Source organism: Stegodyphus dumicola, chromosome 2 (assembly GCF_044657685.1).
Source record: "Stegodyphus dumicola isolate Sdum_Otavi_A_Nest chromosome 2, ASM4465768v1".
In the NCBI taxonomy this organism is placed as follows: Eukaryota; Metazoa; Arthropoda; class Arachnida; order Araneae; family Eresidae; genus Stegodyphus; species Stegodyphus dumicola.
This window is the reverse complement of record NC_140769.1, coordinates 157,487,551-157,509,686: the sequence shown is the minus strand read 5'-3', so window position 1 is coordinate 157,509,686 and position 22,136 is coordinate 157,487,551. Positions and strand designations below refer to the sequence as shown.

The window sequence follows — 22,136 nt, the reverse complement described above, 5'->3', positions numbered from 1 at the left end:
TAACAGTGTTAATCACAATGCAATGTATTATAGGGTAGTCTATTCGTTTTTATAGTAAATGTAAACTAGATATGTTTAATATCAAATTTTCTTTCATACTTAACCTATAATTTAGTATTTTTTACTGTTACTGCTTGAATTGAAGCTATTTACTCGTTTTATAATATCATCACAGAAGAGAAGCTCATAAGCAAGGTTAAGTATCTTACGTTATTCTGCGCTTGAAAGGGTTTCTCCGGCGCATGCGCTCTCTTTCGATCGATGTTCTTCCGAAGAATGACGAGGACGTACGTCATCGTATATTTTATGTTAATGAATTTTCGTCACAAAACTGTTGTGTATACTTTACAAGAAGATTCTGTGGAAAACTAATACATTTCACAAAGCAATCGATGGAGATATTTTAAGCGAAACATTTTTGTGTTGCGAAGTGATGCTGTTCATTCAATACATCCATTAACAGTTAAATGTAATTCTATTTTTAGGAAAAGTTATAAATCAAACACGTTTATAATGAAAGCAGTTATAACGGATATATGGCGTTAACGAAATCAATTTAATGTCTCATTACTTAGAAAATCAAATTTATTTTCCACTATGAAATGTTTTAATTGATTAATTGATATCCTCCACCCTTAAATTAGCTGGCAGTAACCACTATATGTCTCTTTGTAGACACTAAAAACACAGGAAATCTTATGCAAAGGAAAGACGATTCATTCTTCGGTTTAGAATCTCTGTGTCTTGATGCTGTTAACTAATACGCTTTCTGACACTGAGATCTTGTCTCATGTGAAGGTCCACCAGTGGTCGAGCGGTTAAAGTCACTGAGCACTGGTAATTCGAACTGGGCTCATATTCCGGCGAATAAGCTGGATACATGGCTGTTATAATTTTGTTTAGCGGCCAGATAGTTTTCAGGTAAGCATTTGTCGGGAAAGGCAGAATCTATTGGTTATAAGTCGTGTCATGACCGAAAACGTTAACCAGGGTGCATTCCACGAGGAGACCAATTTTATACCCATGAGGGCGGAGAAGTTCCTTCCCTAACCGAATGAAGAACCCTTCGAGGGACGGATTCGAAGGTATTTCACCTTTCTTTCCCTACCAGCAAATATATGGAGAAGAATTTCGGTTTTCCAGTATGTAAAGTGACGCCATGTAAGAAATTTTATCTGAAATATATTTTAATCGCGAGTAGAGGTCGTAAATACTTCATGATGTATATTTCTTGCGCTTGGATCTGGCAATGGCAGTTAAATGCGTATTGGAATTAAATAAACTTTAAGTTTGAAACTTGAATTGAATAAACTTGAAGAAACCTGATTCGTATGTTCTTTGCTTCTTGATTGTTCTGTGATATGAATTTAATAATGTTTCTTGAACCAGGATAACAACAATCTTTTCAGGTGTTATATTTTTATTTAGTATTGTTGGCGCCCAAAGTGGGGCACCACTAATCAACGTGCTGCAAGATCCTCTACACTAAGAAGCATCTAAGCCTTCTTCATGTAACCAGTTGCAATAACTTCTATACCGACTCATGAGAATTTTCATGTTTTTTTTTTCCTGTTCTCCTGTGTGTAATCTAAATACAAGCCAATTTCCTTTAGAAAGTCCTTCATGAAGACATCATCGCTTTTATCCCGATAGCTTTCGCCTGCTCTGCGACAATCAATCTAACCACACTAATAGCGCTGCTTTTTGAATTGCCGGCTATGTGCATAGCTATACTTGTCCATATTGTGTAAAAGAACTACTTTAAGATTTCTTTTAGGTCAGTCAATAAAAGATCAAAAAGTGCTTTCTCTTTCCAAACCGTAAATTATAGAACTGAGAACAGCAGCTTTTTTTTTCCTAAACTGAAGAAAACAATTATTTCTTTTATAAAAGCTTGGAAGGAAAAACCAAAATAGTACGAAAAAGAATTATTCGTTACAAATGATTTATATATGATGAGCGTTCTTAATTTCCAACTTACATGGCATGTTCATAAGTGCTCGTAAAATTTAATCGAGTGCTTATTGATATTTCACGCTAAAAACTATTTGCGCAAAGTAGAAATATCAGAGGCTAAAAGAACAACCCATACATTGCACGAAATACTGATAAGATCATCTCATGCGGTCAATTATTTCTTATAATAACATTTATCTCAAAGTAATCATTTTTTCCTAAATGAATTGGCTCTTCACATATATTTTTTCGATGAGCAATTAATGTATTAATGAAAACAAAAGTCAGAAGAGAGAGTGTCGCAGTTGTAATGCAAAGGAAGAAGGGAGGGAGGCAAAAGTTTCAGTTTTTTTTTTTAAGTTTTGGTTTATAATTTGGTTATTCGTCAAGAGACATCTGCATTAAGCGTTACGTAAGATAGAATGATTAATTTGAATTACGCAGTTTAGATTTATAGGACAGAGAGATGAAATTCCCCAAAAAAATAATAAAAGAGGTTATAGTGAATTAAAATTAGAAATTTGCTTTCATATTTTTTATCTTACACTCACACATATATATATAATACAACTAAACCATTATTATAAAGTGAGGTGCGGAAAATATGGAGCTAGAGTTATCTTTTATTTATTACAGAAATACTGCAAACTTTCACAAAAATTATCCGTTGAGTTTTATTATAAATTGCATCAAACAATTATGTTATAAATTACATCACTATCATATATTATTGTAAAATAAAATAAAGGTTTAGATTTTTGGTAAATATGTTCCCTGCCCTTAAATTGCTCAATTTATTAATTATAGTTATGATTTAAAAGATAAAGATCTTATACCGAATGAAAATTCTTTGAGAACTGTCTATTTTTCGAGATACGTGGAAATTAAATTAACGACAAATAGTAAAACTTCTAGCTTACTTGGATGATAAATGTCCCGGGATAGCATAACGTAACATTTATCTCCTGTAAGTCAACTCCTGTGTAGAAGCTTATACTTTCAAAACGCTTCTCCCAAGCAGATAGATCATCCTCTCGTTAAAATCCCGTTCAAAGAATTTGAATACGATTTCCCATTTGAATCCTGTGATTGTGCGAGACTACCTAAATGAGGAATTGTCCAAGATTATACATTTGTCAGGATAATATAAATGGTATGATATTCTAGACTAGTTTATATTGTCAAACCGCTTCTCCCAAGACGATAGATTATCCTCACGTTAAAATCCTCTGCAAAGAATTTCAGTACTATTTCCAATTTGAGTTCTATGGTTGGGCGAGATTATCTGAACGAGGAATTTCCCAAGATTATACATTTGGCGGAATGATGTAATTGTCGATATGGTATTCTATGCAATACACCCTTGACACCTTTTTAAGTGAAGGATGTGAAAAATAAAGTGAATGAATACGTCGCAAAACAATCATAACTGTGAGCGTACCGTAATCAATTTTGAAACAATCTTCGAATGGACTTTAGTATAATTTATTTGTGCTTCTTCTAATAGAAAGCTTGCTTATCAAATTCATGATGAAAAGTTAAAATTTTCCTCAATTGATATAATAATATACGCAAGCTTTGTGTTTCTTCTTATTAATATTATTTCTGAAATTAATTTTGAAATGTGTCGAGGACTACTGTACAATTATTTTTGCCTATACGTGGTCAAACTACGGCTGAAATGGCACTCGCCATTTGAATTAAAGGTCAAAAGAGGTTTTCATACTTTCTTTATAAATTTTTATTGTTCAGTTACTTAACAAGGTTTTGTTTTAGTTTAGTCTTCCATTTGAGAGAAAAATACTATGCAATGATTTAAGTATTTCACTTTGGAGAACTTAATTTAAAATTAATCATCAGCCTCTGCTTTTATTCTTTTGTTTCAGCGAATGCTAAAATGCTTCAAATTTTCAAATTCTGAAGATCATTTTGGTGTTGCACACATCAAGAAAAACTTATTTAACTTTTTATTTTGAAGCAGTTTTACTTTTAAGTTATCCTTCTCCGATACAGCAACAAGATATTTTTAAATAAATCCATTGCGTGAGGTGAAATATTTTAGTTCATCCAGACATAAAAATTTCTGTAAGCATTCGTGTATGTCCTAAAGATAACTGTTAAGAAATCCCAGACAAAAATTATTTGTGTCTCTCAAATCCTTTATCTCGTGCGATATTCCTATGAAACTTAAAAAAATAAGTTACCTGAATCTCTGCAAGGCACTTTATTTGAAAGAATGGGTTGATTTTTAAGACATGGACGGTATTCTTCGAAATATTTTTCAACAGCGCTTTCTGAGAAACATTCTAGTAATAAATGTATATCATTCCTGCGAAAGAAGTCAGAGGATATCTGTTAGATGACCGTAAATAACTTCAATGTGTTTACCCTGGCGAATGTGTTCAGAAGCTTATAATCTGAAATATGCAGGGAGTATTTTTGCTCGTTTCTCAGATGGTGCATAATTTTCCAATACAGCAAGCTCGTAATAGTAGAGTTGTATGTCAGATAGTATAAATATATTGTCCAAATAAACATAGTAACCAGCGCTTAGCCTAACAAAACAATCTGCGTTGTTTTTTTATATTTATTGCACCAATGTTATTTGAAACAATATGCAGTTAGAAGATAAATAATATTCTTCAGTACTCTTGCTGTTACTCCCCTTGTCTGATAGTAATATCAGATCAAGTCCTCTAAATTTATCGTGGCCAAGAGGTAAGGGCTGGGTACCTCATAAACATGTATTAGCCCTTGGGCACCTTGAGGTGCGGGTGGTGATGAAAATTTGAACAGCTCCATCCAGTTGTCGAAGAAGAATCTCTAGTAGGAGGGTTACAATTGTTTTCCCTCTTTCTCTTCTATCAACCTTTCGATGGGCTATTTTTTTCATATCTCAAAGTTTAAGTGCCTCTATGCCTCAAATATGCTGTACTCTTATATTAATACATACCTTCTCAGGGATTAAAAGCCGAGTCCAAGCCTATGGAAGGAGTTTCTTGCAACCACGCCAACAGAATGGCCTCTATGCTTTTAAAACTACTGTGCAAATATTACTGATTGCGATAAAATTGCTATAAGTTCCATGTAGCATACTTTTAATTAAGGTATACAGTTTATTTTCATTTAAAGTTTTGTTTTCGTGTGTTCTGTAATTCTCTGTAATTCTACTTCCTGTCACCTACAATGGAAATACAAATTAAGTGAATTAAATAATGAGAAAGCATTTTAGCAAGAGAGTATTGGCAATTTCTGCTGGGAGCGCTGTAACTAAGTTTCCATAATGATATCCTCATTATAGGCGAATTTTAGCTTTTGACTTTGCTGGCTGTTATATTAGATGGAAGGTTAGCAGAGGAGTCAGGTTTTTCAGTCTTTAATTTTGCATTTGGTTTCTAAATAATCTAAATACGTTGTATTATCAGGTTACGAAACAAGGACATTAATGTTTTGTTAACTTTTAGTTTCTGTAATTTCACACTGAAGTCCAAATAAATGTTTGAGATGATTTTATAGTTGTTTTTATAATTGTATGTAACTGGATTCTTTGTTGAATGAAGATAGAAATTCGACTTGCAATCTAGAAAGTTTACCCAGTATTTACATCAAGTATAATTATGGAGCAACCTTCTAAAGGGTGTAAGATTTATTATTTAAATCAAGCAGTTGTTTATAATTTCAGACTTTACTATAATTTCTTCTTTCCATTTCTTCACCAGAATGTAAAATGAGTCAGTGTATTTAAGCTGAGGTTTTTGGATTGTAAGACAGAGCGTGTTTATGCTCCTTGTGGTCACGTTACATAGGTTCTGCCAGCTCAGCTCTGATAAGTTTTTAATTATTCGACTTTACGTTATTGCTGCCAACATTTGAATTATTACGCCGATTACAGGTTTTGACACAGTTTATATTTAAATTTTTAATTGTGTAGTTTTTAAATCTGGATTTACTTGTTACTTTAGTTACATTGTTACAAATAGCGATAGCGGGTGATGTTTTTGGTCCAAGAAGTGCATTTACACTTAAAGTTCTTTTAAACCTTTTCAAGTCTCTACAATTACTTCAGACACAACGATGATTCCCTTTACGCTTGTTAGGAGTTTGAAACTAGTTTATGGTTCTAAAGCAAGTCAAACTTCACAAGGTATATAAAATTTACTGAAAACACGTACATTTTAGCTTCAAAGAAATGGATGACCGCAGTACCACGTTTTCATGATTTTCAAAGAATATTCATACACTTACAATTCATTGAGTACATGATATTACTTTAATTATGCTAGTAATACATTTATAGACACATTAATTTTATGTAAAAAAATCTAATGTGTGTTTAACTAATTATGTAAAAAAATCTAATGTGTGTACCACATGACTTCCTTGAACGGAATATTAAATTATACGCTCTTTTTCCTGCCTTTCATTTAAAATTATTTCCTCGAATTTCATTAGAGATATATTTCTCATTCAATTAATTCAGTTCTCACTTCGCGACAAGGCAAAAATACATAAAAACTAAAAATATCTATATTAAAAATTTAAAGATATAGTAAAATATAAAACACAAAATACAGTTAAAACAATTAAAAATTCTTTTAACAATTCAAAATAAAGTTTTTACTCAAAAACAAGCAATTCAGCCAGCGGGCAAGAAAGAAGGCAGATTTTTGGTGCACGAAACCGAACATTTACTTTTGGTCTCAATCGGGGATAAGACACTGCAGGCGTAGAAACTGATTTAATTCGTTGTGGAGGCTATGCTGAGTAAATATATGAGATAATTTAATAACTTAAATGATAATTCCAGAATGGATTAAGCATAATTTAATTCGCAATAATAAAAGACGTTATTTTGTTGTTGCGAAGCTTACTTTCTCTGTATTGGGAACAAATCCACTATTCTGCCAAGTTTCAAATGTAAACAAATATGGCTGCTAGCGTAAAAAAATTTAGGCTTAGCCGCACTTGAAACAACTTTGAAACAACAGATAAGAATAACATAATTCATTCATTTTTAAAGCAAAAAATGCACAATTTACAAACATATATGAATAAAGAAATTGAGCTCAGTGAGCGAAGTAACAGAGTGAATATATATGTACTCTGCTCAAAAAAAAAAAAAAAAAAAAAAAAAAAAAAAAAAGGACAGTCCTATATCTCCCGATCTACTGGGCCGATTGACAAAATTCAAATTGCGTTCTTCATGTCTCGAAAGCGCGACTTAGGATATATATTAGATTTATATATAGCACTATTTTAACATAGGTATTTTGACACAAAATCGGACTTTTTCTGAAATAACATACCAATTTTTTTACATATTTCGATTCTACGACTCAAATTACGCCTAAATATGAAATTTTGTAAAATTTGGAGCGAAATTTACGGAGAAATTCACAAATTTATGTTGGCACTTTTTTGTCAGTTTGCGCCAAGAATACTTCACTTGGCGAACTTCTTAATATATGGCAACCTAGTTTCCTTTCCCATGAGAGGAAAAAAAGTCACCATCGTTCCTTTTTTCCAAATAATATTCTTTATATTATATTTTTAATTATAACTTATTATTTTAAGTAATTTTTTCTTTTTCGAATTTCATTTTAATTGTTTAAGTTGCACGTTTTTTTTTTTTTTTTTTTTTTTTTTTTTTCCCGAATAACTGTTTTAAAAATTTCTATTTACCTATTCGAACTGCGTAAATAAAGGTGCAGCGTTTATTTTTTTTTAAATAGTTTTCTTTATATATATTTTTCGTCATAGTTATTATTTTAGGTAATTTTTAAATTTTTATACTTTTATTTTAATTGTTTGTGTTGCATTGTCTCTTCAGATAATTGTTTTAAAATTTTCTATTTATTTCTTCGAACTGAGCATTTTAAATATATTTATTAATATCAATTTTCCAGAATTTGATTTTATTTATTTGAACTGCGTTTCTTTCGGAAGAATACTTTGTAACCCAAACTATGATGAGTTTGAAAACTGCATACTATATTAAAAGAGAAAATACAGTAAAGCACAGATTTACACGCCTTTCAATGTTCCGTTCAGAAAAGATATATATAAATAAGAGAGATGTATAACCGACATTTTAACTTAGGATGACTTGCATACACTGCTTTAAACAGTTTTATCATTGTGCCCATTGCTTTACACAATTTTATCCTACATTTGGTTTCTTAAAATGTTATTCATATTTTAGTCAAATATTTTATTTTTGAAATCGCAAGAATCAAATATCATAACATTGAAAAGTTTTAAATTAAAAAAAAAAAACAAACAAATACTAAATTTTACGAAAAAATTTATTTTTCTTCTCTTTTTCTTTAAGCATTCTGAAAATATATTAAAAAGTATCCAACTTTTCAAAACATTTTGGTATTTCTGACAATCATTTTAAATAAAGTTATCGCCTTCCATTTCATAAAGGCCTACAAACGGCCGAGCGGTAAAGACGCTGATCACTGGTAGTTCGGTCCGAGGTTCGAATCCCGCGAACAGGCTGGTTGCATGGGTGTTTTCGTGGTTTTCCCGATGTGTAACGTGTATACGAGCCAGTTTCCCTTAGAAAGTCCTCCACGAAGGCATCCCTCCCTTTAGGCAGATAGCCCTCGCGTGCTTTGCCATCATTAAATAATCCAATCCAATCCTTAATTAAATATAATTGATTTGTAACTTCTACTAGAACTGACGTTAAGAATTGAAGTGCAAATAAATAATATCGTGTGCAATCTTGATTAATATAAAATTAAAAATATTTGCACAGAAAAATATTTGGATTCAGACAGAAAGTTTTTTGAAATATTTGCAATTACTTTATAAGAAGGATTTATTAATAACCGTAATAATTACTTATTATATTACTGATGATTAGGAATCAGTTCTTGACAATTACATTCTAAATTAGAATTTTAAGAATTATTAGAATTTTAAATTAGAATAATGAAAATACGCTACTCACAAAAATACATTTTAGGATAAAAAATGAGTTGATTTTTTATGTTTTAAAACTTCTTGAATTCATTTAATAAACATAGTATCCTCGTTGTTAATTGAATTCAGAATGTTGGGTGTCGTTTATATAATTATTCTTACTTGTCCACGGAATCTGCTGACTTATTCAGCGATTAAGTAGCTGCAGATCATTTCTACATAACCATTGAACTTCCATTAATTCAGTTTCTAGAGGGTTGTATATTTATATCATAATTTGACTTTTATAAAAATGATTATTCCAAATCTTATGTTTCTATAAAAATATACTGTGCTTTAAAAATATGGATGATAGTACCAGCCGCTCTTTCAGCCACTTCAAAAGCATCAGTTTGTTTAGAAATAAATTGTGCAGTTAATGTCATAAAATTCAAATAAACATCAAACGAAAATTCTCAATTTTAAATTTTAGACAATTCGATTTGATTGAAGTAAAGTAGCAGACGATAAAACGCCGAAGGTAAAAATTTACTCATACAAAAATTTACTCTTATTTAAAAAAAAAAAAAAAAAAAAAAAGAGAGAGAGAAATTTAAAAAAATATTAAAAAATTTATTTATAAAATAGCTTTTCATATAGTATTAATAAATATTTATTACGCATCATTGAGGGAAAAAATGTCATATAATTAATTCTCCGTAAAATTTTACTTGAAATTTAAGGTTAAAAATAGCTGTGGCAATACAGTGTAACAAAAATCCATAGACCACATTTGGCGTTATTATCGCTCTAAAAAAAGATGCCAAATTTCAAAACGCGAAAATATGTAAATTTGTGTATATCTTAGAAAATTTTGAATAAAAAAATCTAATTTTTTGCAGATATGCTTAAAAATATACCTACTTTAAGATGATGGTAAAAATTTTATAGGTTATAATTCAAAAGTTTTTCGAAAAATTTATAAAAATTATTTAAAAATAGAAATTTAAAAAATAAAACACAAAAAATGGGTAAATTTTATTTGGAATGAACCTAAATTTCGAAATGTGAGAGAAAAAATCAAAAAGTTTAATAAAAAAAGAGATATTAATAAATATTTGCCAAATTCAATTAACATTGAGGAGCTAAAATTTTGAGAGCTAATATTTCAAAAACTACTCGTACGATTTTTACAAAACTTGGTATTCTGGCATAATTTGAGTCGTAGAATCGAAATATGTAAAAAAATTGGTATGTTATTTCAGAAAAAGTCCGGTTTTTTGTCAAAATACCTATGTTAGAATAGTGCTATATATAAGTCTAATATATATCCTAAGTCGCGCTTTCGAGACGTGAAGAACGTAATTTGAATTTCGTGAATCGCCCCAGTAGAACGGGAGATATAGCACTGTCCCCCCCCCCTTTTTTTTTTTTTTTTTTTTTTTTTTTTTTTTGAGCAGTGTACATATATTTATATACTTTTGGTGCGGCTGATTGCAACCGAAATGCGAGGTGCACATCTGTATGTTATAGTAGTCCTATATACAAAATTTCAACGTTCTGAGGCTATTCATTTTTGAGTTATGTGATATATATATATATATACGTACGTACAGATGCCACGAAAAAATCACTTCTGAATCCATTTTATATCAGTTTTATAATTCGTTTGGGGAAAAAGAGTCCTTTGTTCTGTCCTTATGTACAGATGTCAAGCAAAAACATCGTTAAATTGCATTCAATAGCGGTCAAAATGGATATTTTCATTGAAATATGGTACCCGAAATTTTTTGTGATTGCAATACTTCATTTTTACTTCGTACAAGAAAGTAAAAAAATTCATTAAAAGTGCCTTTGAAATTATTACAACAATCAAAGTTTTAACACCAGTCTTAAAAAAATAGTTTTATGGGTATTTTAATGGATTAAAAAAAAGGAAACATGTACTAGAAGATCGGTCACATATTGATCTTTCTTCCTGAGCAGAGTTAATATTATATTTTAAATCGTAGAGCAATTCGATTTAGAATTGTTTGCTGCGATATGATAATTTTTCTGCCCACTCAGCTTTGAGAGTTCATCAGTTTTCAGCTTTATTAAAATTTTTGACTGGGTCCCATGGCCCTTACTCATCTCTCTTAGAAACATATAATGTTTCTATATTGCGTGTTGTATTACGTTCTTAAATTACGTTATGTTGCTTTATCCTTGTAACTTTAATCATCGATTATGACAAATAAGCTGCAGGTTATAGCTTTCCGAAAGTATTTTAATTTATTTATTATATCTTGTCTAGAAAGCTGCCAGCTCTAAAACTGTTGCCAATCTTGAAGAAGAAGATTTTTAATATATATTTCAAAACATGGAAATATATGGCATATAGAATAATATATTGAGGGACGTAACAACGATATATCTCTTAATTATTTTCATCTTAATTTTTAATTACGCACTTTATGGCATTTTCGTGCAACCAGGGTCGTCCAGGATTTGCATTCGGCTCGAATTCCCAGAACACGTAATCTTAAACATTAGATCACCACGAGGCCGACACTTGAAAGTATAACAAAACCAAAAAAAAAACGGATCCTCTTCAAAAACTTTTATGTATAACCCCTAAATTATAAAAAAAAAAAAAAGAAAAATTATAGTAGAGTCCAATTTCATACCATTTCACTTCACATATATCAGCAACTTCAATCCGCCCCCCTCCTCAATAAAATACATTTCTAAAAGATTGGAAGAAATAAATAAAGGTTATTGTTACGGATGCTGTTATTTATTAAGTAGTTTATTATTATACATAAAAAAACCATAGATTAATGAATGAATTTGAGAAATTTTGAATTATTACGTTAAATGTTAACTTGAAGTTCTGAAATTAAAGTGAAATGTAGTTTGTATAATTTTATAGTCGTCGCTAATCTGAAAATGATCAGTATTACCGTATGTTAATAGTGTTATTCAGACAGGGAGACTCCTTTTCTTCATCTGTAAAATGATCTTGATCGTCATGTCTCTTCAGAAATGTGTCATTAACTGCCATATTTTTAGGGTCAAGAATCGTCAAAAAGTACTTTGAGAACTACTTAATTACCCTTTGCTTGTATGTGTTATGCATACAAGCAGAAAATAACGGATTCTAATTTATTTAAGAATTTGTTTTTAATTTTAATGACCTAAACAGAATTTTTACCGTATTCATCTCTATGTTGATATTGGTTTATTGAGAATTTTATGAATAAAAATTTAAAGAAAAGCTCGTTTATGGAAGATTTTTAAAGTGAATTTGACTCATTTTGTGTTACTCACAGAGAAAATCACAAAACCAACTCTGCAGCCAGAAGGCTGACAAACATTTAAGCCATAGACGATCTGGCAATGTTCATCCCACTCGTTTACTGTTTAGCCTGGAGGCTTAAGAGCGTAGTCACTAGTTTTATTCTCTCGACTGGCAGTACTGGTAACGAATCTATACTATTGGGTATAAAAACAAATATTAGTTGGGAAAATAACGAAAGTACTCGTGCAAGCAATTTTTTTCACTTGAACTCAAACCCAGGTTCAGCTGCTAACGTTCAGCGATTTTTCCGTTCATTCACTGGTAAGCTGCTCGAACAGATCAATAAATCCAACACAGGAGGAAGAGGTGTACGATTTTCGCCGTTATAATGTTTGTTCAGAACCATTAGCATTTCGCCCGATCTGCAAATAGGCAAACATTTTTAGTGCAGTAAGCATATTTTTATTTAGATGAAATTAGATTAGTAGGCTCGCTTAAGCCTTGCTAATGTGTGAGGTTTTTGCTGTTTTTGTGACAGGATTCAAATCTCGGAGAACGAGCCGATGGGAATTTTTATGGTTTTCCTTTAGTGTAATGTGAAAGAAGCCACTTTCTCTTAACAATTTGTCCGCGCAATCATCTTTACCCATAGCACATAGCCCTGTTACTAAAATAATTCCTCTAAAATAGCATATGCGCTACATTGAAGAGTGCGGTAAAAAATGTTTTAAACGTAAAAGACACATCTCTTAAGTAATAATTTCAGTAAATATAACACAATACAATGAGACACTTTAAAAAAGTTTTTTTGAGAATACTAACTTTGGTGCTACTTATGTAGACAGTTGCACGGATTTTTGGATATTTACATTGGCGCGGTTTTTACAATCGTCAGCCATCTTGAAAAACGCTGTTTTTACGTATTTTACGCATAGTAAGTAGTCGGAACTTTAAAAAAATAAATACCGTTAAAAATAATGGATTAATTTTTTGTTGAAAATGTTGTTTTTTGAGATGGCTGGCAAATGTAAATAAATACATTTACTGAGAGTATAAAATACTAAAGTAAGGTTAATTGTTACTTTCATATAGCAAAAAAATAGAATAAAAACACCTCTATAAAAAGTTGAATGCAAATAAGTATTAAAAAAAGTAAATTTTCACCAGTTATTAACTACCAACTCGATATGCTGACGAGTGCATTTTTGAAATTCACGCTAACAGATGCGTGGTTTCGAACCCTGGGCACCGAAGATCTTCGTACTTTAAACTGCATACCACTTCATTCATACGGAATGTAGGACTTTGACGTCATTGGTATAGGACATACGATTTTGATGCTGAAATAGTCACTGTTTTATTACTAGGAGTTTTATCCAGAATTTGTTTACTTCTGGCTTTAGGCAGCATTTTTATAATCTCTAGAATCATGATATATCGAGCCAGTACTACGGAAGACGTTCTGTATGCATCTTTAATTAGAAGTAGGCTGTTTACTTCAGTAGATTGCAAATAGTGAAGCAGCGTCAACATCTTCGTATTTCAATCACGTAAAAGAGCTAAACTTCCACATGTCAGCTCAGATTAAGTATATAATCCAGATAATACTGTTATCTTTGATTACTTCAGTAAACAAGTGGCCTTATCGGAAAATAGCTTTCCCACCTTCTTTTTAGAAAAATCTCGTAATCTATGGAATGAAATTTCTTTTTACTTTCTCTTATTTTTTGTTGATCCAATTATCCAGATACGTGATTTCTGTGCACAAAGCGTCTAAAGAATTTCCGGATATAATAGATGGAAAAAGACATCTTTTGCTTTAGTTAATCTAGTACCTTTAGGGGAATTTGAAAAGTGGTTTTTCAATGCTGGTGAAGTTTGCAAGACTCCCGCATATTACATTGTTAATACTTTCATGATTTCTTCTACCACTTCTTACTCTTCAAATACTACAGCAGAATATTATTCTAAACGTGTACTCATATTATATTGAATCCTTACTCGTTATTCAGTTATTAAATTACATGTATGTTTTTCGTGAATTTATGAAACAGTATTGCACTTACACTTGCATATTTCTGTCGTGTAAAAACAAGTTTGGAAATTTGTAGTTCGAATCCCAGAGGGGAGTCTCTGGAAGGGTACCCAAATTAAAATGTGATGGTTGAAAAATTGTTGATATCTAATCTGGTCGATTTTCTGCCGTGCCTCACTCAAGTCACCATGAGGGGGATATAAGGAATTACTTCTCATTGCGGGGTTTGGAGATATAAGTGGTACGCCCAGCTTAACCGTTGAAATATTCGTGATTCGAATCTCAATGAAAACACAGTTGATTCTTCCCATTTTCTAGCTTTAGAAAATCCTGTTGGTCTCTACAGTTCTATCTAAAGCAAAATGCGGTGGATAATAACTCGTCTTCACGAGGTTTAATCGACTAAGTCAAGAATATAGGAAAGAGAAGAATATAGGAAACTATTGTACTTCCTCTTACATATTCTTGCGATGTAAGTGGTTAGCATGAAAACTTGTCATTGAAAAATTCGTAATGCGTATCTTGGAGAGAGTTTTATAGCTTCGGTGAACCTAATATTCTCCATAAATTTATATGGGAATGGAAAATGTGCTATCCGTTTAGCGTGAGGTAATTTCAATTAATTCTTAATACTGTATCGGTCCTCGAATGTAGTCTACTTATACATAGGATTGTAGAGTATCTACACATTTTCTTCCGTGAAATACTCAGACTATTGCATCTTCTCACGAAACCACTTTCAGTGTATTATTTGGGAGAAAATAATCTAGTGATGTTTAGGATGAAACTCATGATTTTTGATGCAGTGTATCTCATTGCTAAGGTTTAGATCGTCCATGAAAATTTTAAGACTAATGCATCGTCTCTCGAGACCGTTTTCAATGTACTATTTGGAATAAAATAATATACTGATGTTTAGGATGAAACTCATGATTTTTGACCCAGTGAATCTCATTGCTAAGGTTTAGAACGATGTTAAATGTTTAATGTTAATTCGAGGTTTGAGAAAAGCTTATTCACGATATCGCAAAATAGCAACCATTCTGTTTGATAATAAAGCAGTATCACTGTGTCGTATCAAAATTATTTTTGTTGTTTAAGGATTTGAAGATGTAAGTGAAAAACACAGAAAGTATGAATGAAGACAACAAAAGAACAAACAAAAAAAGATATATATAACTTTTTTAGACTACAGCACTTGGTCATTCACTCAAGAAGAGCCAGCGGAAAAACATAAAGAGGAAAATGAAGTTGAAGCTAATGTAACTGTTGCCAGGTGTATCACTATTATATTCAAACAATGAATGAATGAATAAAATATGTAAGAATTTAACAATAACAGTAATTGTGTTTGCCATATTTCTTGAAAGAACATTAATATGGCTCTCAAAAAGAGAAAAAAAAGAATATGACAGACCTTTTTCAAAAGGAGAACTAAAAATCTATGTAATTTGTTTAATTATTTTAAGCAAACATTTAATTTAAATAATGCATTTTACCTAGTGTGTTAGACGATTAAACAAAACTTATATATTTGCTAATAAAGTCTCTTTTGAAATAATGCACTTTCAAAGCTACATGTTTCTCCCAGCATTCCTTTAGACCGCAGGAAGGTTTCTGCTTCTCCTCTTTTTAAATGCTGTTCAAAGTCTTCTTCACAGTCTGCTGAATCGCGTCGACATCTTCAAAAACCGACCTTTGTTTAAGTCGAGTTAAAAGAAAAACATCGCAAGAGGAAAATCAAGAGAGTCTGCAAGAGGTTCTGCAGAAGATGATTCAGTAATTTATTGTCTAAATAAATATTCTTTTTTAAGAATTTAGCTGTGTGGCTTATAGCTCTACTATGAAGGAAATTATTTTTTTCTCTCCCATAACTCTTTATTTCACACTTCTGATGTGTTGCCTTAACATTTTTATTACTTCTAGATACAGGTTTTGCTAATAATGTGAGCTAAAAATAAGAATTCTTGAATTCCCTTTGTACCAGGAGAGTTATTAACACGCATTTAATCGTGGAGAGTTTTCATTCGCACTTCCTTCTTTGCTGAAAACAAAAGTGTTCACCACTTGGCAACCTCTCTCTTTTTTGAAAGAATTGTATTATAAATACCATCTTTGATTACGTTCCTTATAAATATCATCTTTCGTTAATCGATTACAGAATGCAAAAAGCCTTTGTCATTATTCGGCTTTTCAAATAAACCTCTAGAGTTGGTAAAAAGCATCAATTTTTGTTTAAAATTAAAACGTGAGAAATGAATCCTAAATTCAATTTTTCATTTTTTAATTCCTCAGTTATTCCTTTGTACTCTAGAGATCACTCTCAGTCTCCTTTTGCTGCAGTAACTTAAAAGGTAACTCATTGTTATCATTTGATTTCATGCGGTAACTCGAGAAATTACTGTCGATCACCTGTAGATTTGACGCGGCAGCAATTTTTATGTAGGTTTGGTTTGGGCAATAGCACATCCTGAATATTCAACAATACACATGTATAAAAAACTGACAATCTTTAATCTTAAATAAGTTTTTAGATTTATTGTTACATATACATCTTTAACGATAGCTCGAACTCGACAGTCGTGGGAATAGGAATATTATTTTCAAAGTTACGGAGCTCGGTAAGCATGGAATATGATGATGGAATCAGTTCAAGTGAGAATGAGTTTGATTTTTTTGTTGATGGGGAACAAAATTACGTCTATGCATAAACTACTTATGGTAGAGAGAAGGAAAGCCGTGATGAAGATAGTGATGAATAAAAGGTATAAGAAGGAGAAAACCAGAGTGATAGTGAATATGAAAGCGACAGTGATTCCGCAGAAGAGGAAAATACAGAATTATAAATATAATAAAAATGTGCACAGAATCCAAAGAAATACAGGAAATAATACCGTTTGTATCTGGCGAAAGAACCACAAGTATCTTCAGATGTAAACGAACCACTAGATTTCTTTAAATTCTGTGTGAAATAATTTTTTAGCTGTACTAACCAAATATGCTGAAAACCGCCTCCAGTTTCTGGTTCGTACAAGCGAAAAAGGCCTCGAGTGCAAATGTTTAATATCTTCCGAGCACTGAAAGCAAAAATATTAAGCATTTCAATTGAAAGTTTTATTTTTAATTCCTTTTCGATTCCCAATTCATTGTGAAATTTTTTCGTTACTACTTAATTTCTTGAAATCGAAGGTTTCGCAGTTGAGTCGTCATTATTTTGCTGATTTTCTTCTTTCTCGAAGATTCTTAACTTCATCATTTATTTTTCGCCGTAAGCTGTATCCCATATTTCTACAATTTTTGACGCGGTATTCCTTAGTTTTAGCAAAGCTTTGTTAATAGTTTTCTTTCCCATATTTGAACAAGTCAACTAAATTATGTTTCAGTTTTGTAAATAACAGTTAGTTCTAAGAAAAGCTTTGTTAATTACAAAGCTTTTCTTAGAACCATCAATCAATTAAGCGAATAACAATTTCTTTTCCATATTTGGACAAGTCAAATAAATTATATTTCACTTTCCTAAATGAAAGACTACTAGAAAATCAAAAAAATGCCATGATGTTTATTCCATATTAATATATAAATTTTGAATGGTAAAATGATTACACCATCAATCAATTAAGCGAATAACAATTTGCATTTTCACTTCAGTAAAATATTTCAGAAACTTGTAGAATATTTTTTTTTTTTTTTTTTTTTTTTTTTTAAAGCAGGACACACCTGAAAAATGTGTAATACCTCGCCGGGATATCTCCAATGCAGGTCAGATATGCTACCAATTAAACCACCAAGGCGTGTGGAAAGGAGGGAGAAATACTTTATATACTCTCACTTTTAAAGGGTAATTGGGGATGAGTGAACCCTAGTCGCCAAATCCTGATGGTGACGAATTATCGTCCACCATCTTTTAGTTCAGGTACCACTTGTAAAGTCATATTAGGCGTGTTTTTTTTTTTCTTTCTTTTTTTTCCTCTTTTTAACAGAAGAAGGGGAAAATGTACAGTTCCCTCACTTGGACTCGAACCCTGAAGCTCTGATGCTATCTTTTTAAGGAATGTATTGATTTTATTCTGCTTGTCAGTCCTACTTTCAGCTAGAGCTAGACAAGTAGTAGACAGTAGTCAGAATCCTTGTGCAATAAAGATATTAAACGATTCTTTCGAGTCGTGAAAATTTTGCCTGAATGTGTCTTTCATTTTTTGAATAGATTTGTTATTCCGAAAATGCGTTCTTCTAAAGTTTCATAGCCTTATTTGAAATGGCACAACGTGTCGAAGAAGAACGTTGTGAATACAAGAATATGTATCAAAAGAAAAGCCAAATCCAAAATGCGAGACAAAGTAAATATACGAATTCAAATTAAGAAAGTGCTTAAAAATAAAATCTAAAAACTCATTTTCAGTTAAGAGAAGGTGAATAATGTTTCTAAGTATAAAAATTACCGCTTCAATGAAATGATTTGTCTGTCGCAAATAAAATGCGATTCACTTTTTCAATTTCAAATCAAAGAAAAAATGATAAATGAAAGAACATACTTACTGAAGTTTTTAGAAAAGAAATGTTTTGGACGAGATTCTTTCAGTAAAAAACTTAACAATTTTTATGCACACACTGAACACACTTTAATTGTAATTTTTATGAGAAATAACATTATTTTTCTTCTCGCCTCCTTGAGGGTACTGGATTATTCAAAATAACTAAACTTATTTTAGATAAACATCATTCCAAACTTGTTAATCATGTATTCATTTTATATAATTGATGTAAAGTAAAACTTCGGAGCTTTCGAATACCGCCAAAACGTTCATATAGAGTATCTATTTCCCACCAACGGCCGAGCGCTAAATCCGCTGAACACTGGTAGTTCGGTCCGAGTTCGAATGCCGGCCAATGGGCTTGGCTGCATGGACTTTTCGTGGTTTTCGCCATATACAACGCCATATATGAGCCAGTTTTTCTTAGAAAGTCCTTCACGAAAGCATCCCTTCTCTTAGGCAGATAGCCCTTGACTACTTTGCCATAATTAAATAAACCAAAGCAAATTATCCCTAAGCGTACGCTCCATCAACTTTGAAGTGGTCGCAGCTGAAATCCTTTGAATCAAAAGAAATTTTTCATTTGGAACAAAGTTAAAAAAAGAGCTGCGATTTTTTCGCCTTTTCCCGCAGATGTACATGATTACATAGATGCTAACCTAAAAGTAATAATAAAGGATAGTTGAATAAAGTGTGGTAAGTATTTGATTATGTGGTAAGTATTTTATTATGACTTCGTTTATATTCGTTTAACTAAAAAAAAATCTTACAAAGTATTAGTCATATAAAATGCTTGTAAGTAAAATTTGAAGAGTTTTCCTTATTATTACTTGCTTTGATAAATTTCACAAAATTCAAAAATTTGAAATCGTTCCTTCTACGTTTGTAAATTTCAAAAACAAAACCTTTTAAAATCTTACTTGTTACCTTAACTGTGTAGTTTTAGATTTGTAAGCTTGTGACTATACTATCATAAATAATCCATCTCAGTATCTACGAATTTAAAATTTACTTATCTTATTTGAAAACTTAAATTCATCAAAACAGTTCGTATTATCACAACACAAAAAAGAGAAATTCTTAGCAAAGTGTTCATAAGATAGCAGCTTCATAAATTAATAGAATAGAATAACATCTTTCCACAACCATGTATGACGTGAAGATATGCTTTTGTGCAGACGATCATGCGGAAAATTCTTTTACTTTTCCCCATAAGTTCTCAGCTAAAAAGTTCTGACTTGTAGATTAATTCGTCTTAATCATCAAGAAAATATCAGATGCGGACATCACATGACTTCCTTGTACGTAATATTAAAATTATACACAAATTTTACTGCATTTCATTTAAACTTATTTCCTGGAAATTAATTGAAGGTATATTTCTCATTCAATTAATCAATCTTTCAAACTGTTAATTCTACAATTCTTGCGTGCAGATTAACTAAAGGCACAAAATCCTTAACCGGAACATAAGAACAACATAATTCAATTACTTTTAAAGCAACAAATCTACAATTTACCAATATTTAAGAATAAAAAGCTGAGTTCACCGAGCCGAGTAACAGAGCAGATACAGAACACTTTACCCATGCCTGTATGGATGACGAAACACGAATTGAATTGAAGAGATAGGTCTGGAGGCAGCTTTCCCTTGAAAACATCTGTCTCCTACCTGCTCAACACATTATTCACTTTATGCAAATTAATTTAGTCTTAAAAATTCTTTAAATTTTTAGGATTAATTTTTTTGATGATTAAATATTTTTTCATGGTTTTAGATACTTGCACTTAATTTACACATGTTCTCTGAATTTAAATGATATTGTAAGTTACTTCGCAGCAATAATTAATCTTTTATTTATATACAATTAAATTTTCATAACTTTAAATTTAAATTAGCTTAATACGAATGAGAATATTTTTTAAATTCAAATATATATACTTTTAGTGCTGAAGATTATAACCGAAAAGGGAGGTGCACAACTACATGTTATAGCAGTCCTATATACAAAATTTAAAAGTTCTGAGGCTACTCGTTTTTGAGTTATGCGAGATACATTCATAAGTACTTACATACGTACAGACGCGACGAAAAATTATCTTCTGAATACATTTTAAATAGATTTTATAATCCATTTTGGGAAAAAGAATCCTTTATTCTGTGCTTACGTACAGATGTCACTCAAAAACATCGTTAAACTGCATTCGATAGCTGTGAGAATGGCTATTTTCGTTGAAATATGATATCTGAGAGTTTCATGATCACTATACTTCCTTTACTTCGTACAAGGAAGTAAAAAATAACCGTTTCGAAAACTCGTTAAAGGCAAGTTTAGAAATGAACGCACATCTGAAGCGAAAGTCTTAAGAAATCATTGAACTTCGGTCTTATTGCCTTTTTCATTGATTTTCATGATTTTAGTTTGATTTAAATCACACGGAATAATTTTTTTCTGAAGAAGCAAAATAATTATTTCCACATTGTTTAATGACTCTCTCATTTTCATATATTAAAAAGAATGTACATTTAGCAAGAATACGAATACTTTTGATCAAATAAAAACAAAATATTTCTTCTTCATTTCGTGACAAAGATATGTCTTTTAGAACTTTTTTTTTTTTTTCTGTCAGATTCTAATTTCCTTCTCTTTCTCTGATTCTTTTGATGCTGTCTACGTAATCCATACCATCAATGATTATTTTTACGTTGCCTAAGTAACTGCAGTTGCTGTTTTTCCGTTTGATTGAAATATTCTGGCATGTGATGATTTTTTGGCCATTCTGAGAAATACTCTGTGTCAACGACCGATGTCTTTAACTTTTTTTTTTATTTTTTACTCTCATTATGAAAGAGTTTTGCGCATGAGTAAGATGGATTGTTTTGCTCTTTTAAGTCTAGACATCGAATTCTAGAGACTGGTCACCCATGAGCTTCTGATGCACAATTTATTCGCAGAAATGAGAAAGACACTGGGCGTAGTTCTTTTAATTTTCTTAAGCAAAATCCCATTTTATCAATTATTATATTAGAAAGATATATAGTGCTTATGAAAAAGGTGAGTTGGTGTGGAAATAAATGGAGCACAGCACTTAATTTCAAAAAATGTTTTTTAAAAAAATGTTTTTCAAAGTTTGGGGCCTAAATAATATTTTTTGATAAGAAATCTGTCGTGTAAAATTTTCACGGATGTCATAAGTAGAACATGTAGCAGAAATATTTCCTTAATGTCTTGCTTATATTTTAAAGTTTATTAAACTGGAACATTGCATTTTTCATTACTTTTAGTTATTAAAATTCCTATTCAATCTGCTCAGTTTAAAAGTGGATCATCACTCATTAAAAGCAATTGAACTCATATTTGTAAAAATCTTTTTTGCAGTGTCTGTCTCATAAATGAATTCTCTTTCAAACTGAAAA

The 22,136-nt window shown here is 31.2% G+C and overlaps 1 protein-coding gene and 1 long non-coding RNA gene across 3 annotated transcripts in view; one reads left to right on the top strand and one right to left on the bottom strand.

Moving 5' to 3' along the window:
• The window catches only part of LOC118194496 (uncharacterized), a 101,393-nt gene extending 87,591 nt beyond the window's left edge, over positions 1 to 13,802 (bottom strand). For both annotated transcript variants that reach the window (XR_015039627.1, XR_015039628.1), the window contains exon 1: positions 13,316 to 13,802. This is a non-coding gene — a long non-coding RNA (uncharacterized LOC118194496). The remainder of the gene's footprint in view (positions 1 to 13,315) is intronic.
• Positions 1 to 22,136, top strand: part of LOC118182704 (voltage-dependent calcium channel type A subunit alpha-1-like) — a 454,834-nt gene that overhangs the window by 73,429 nt on the left and 359,269 nt on the right. The gene's annotated exons all lie outside the window — the stretch shown is intronic.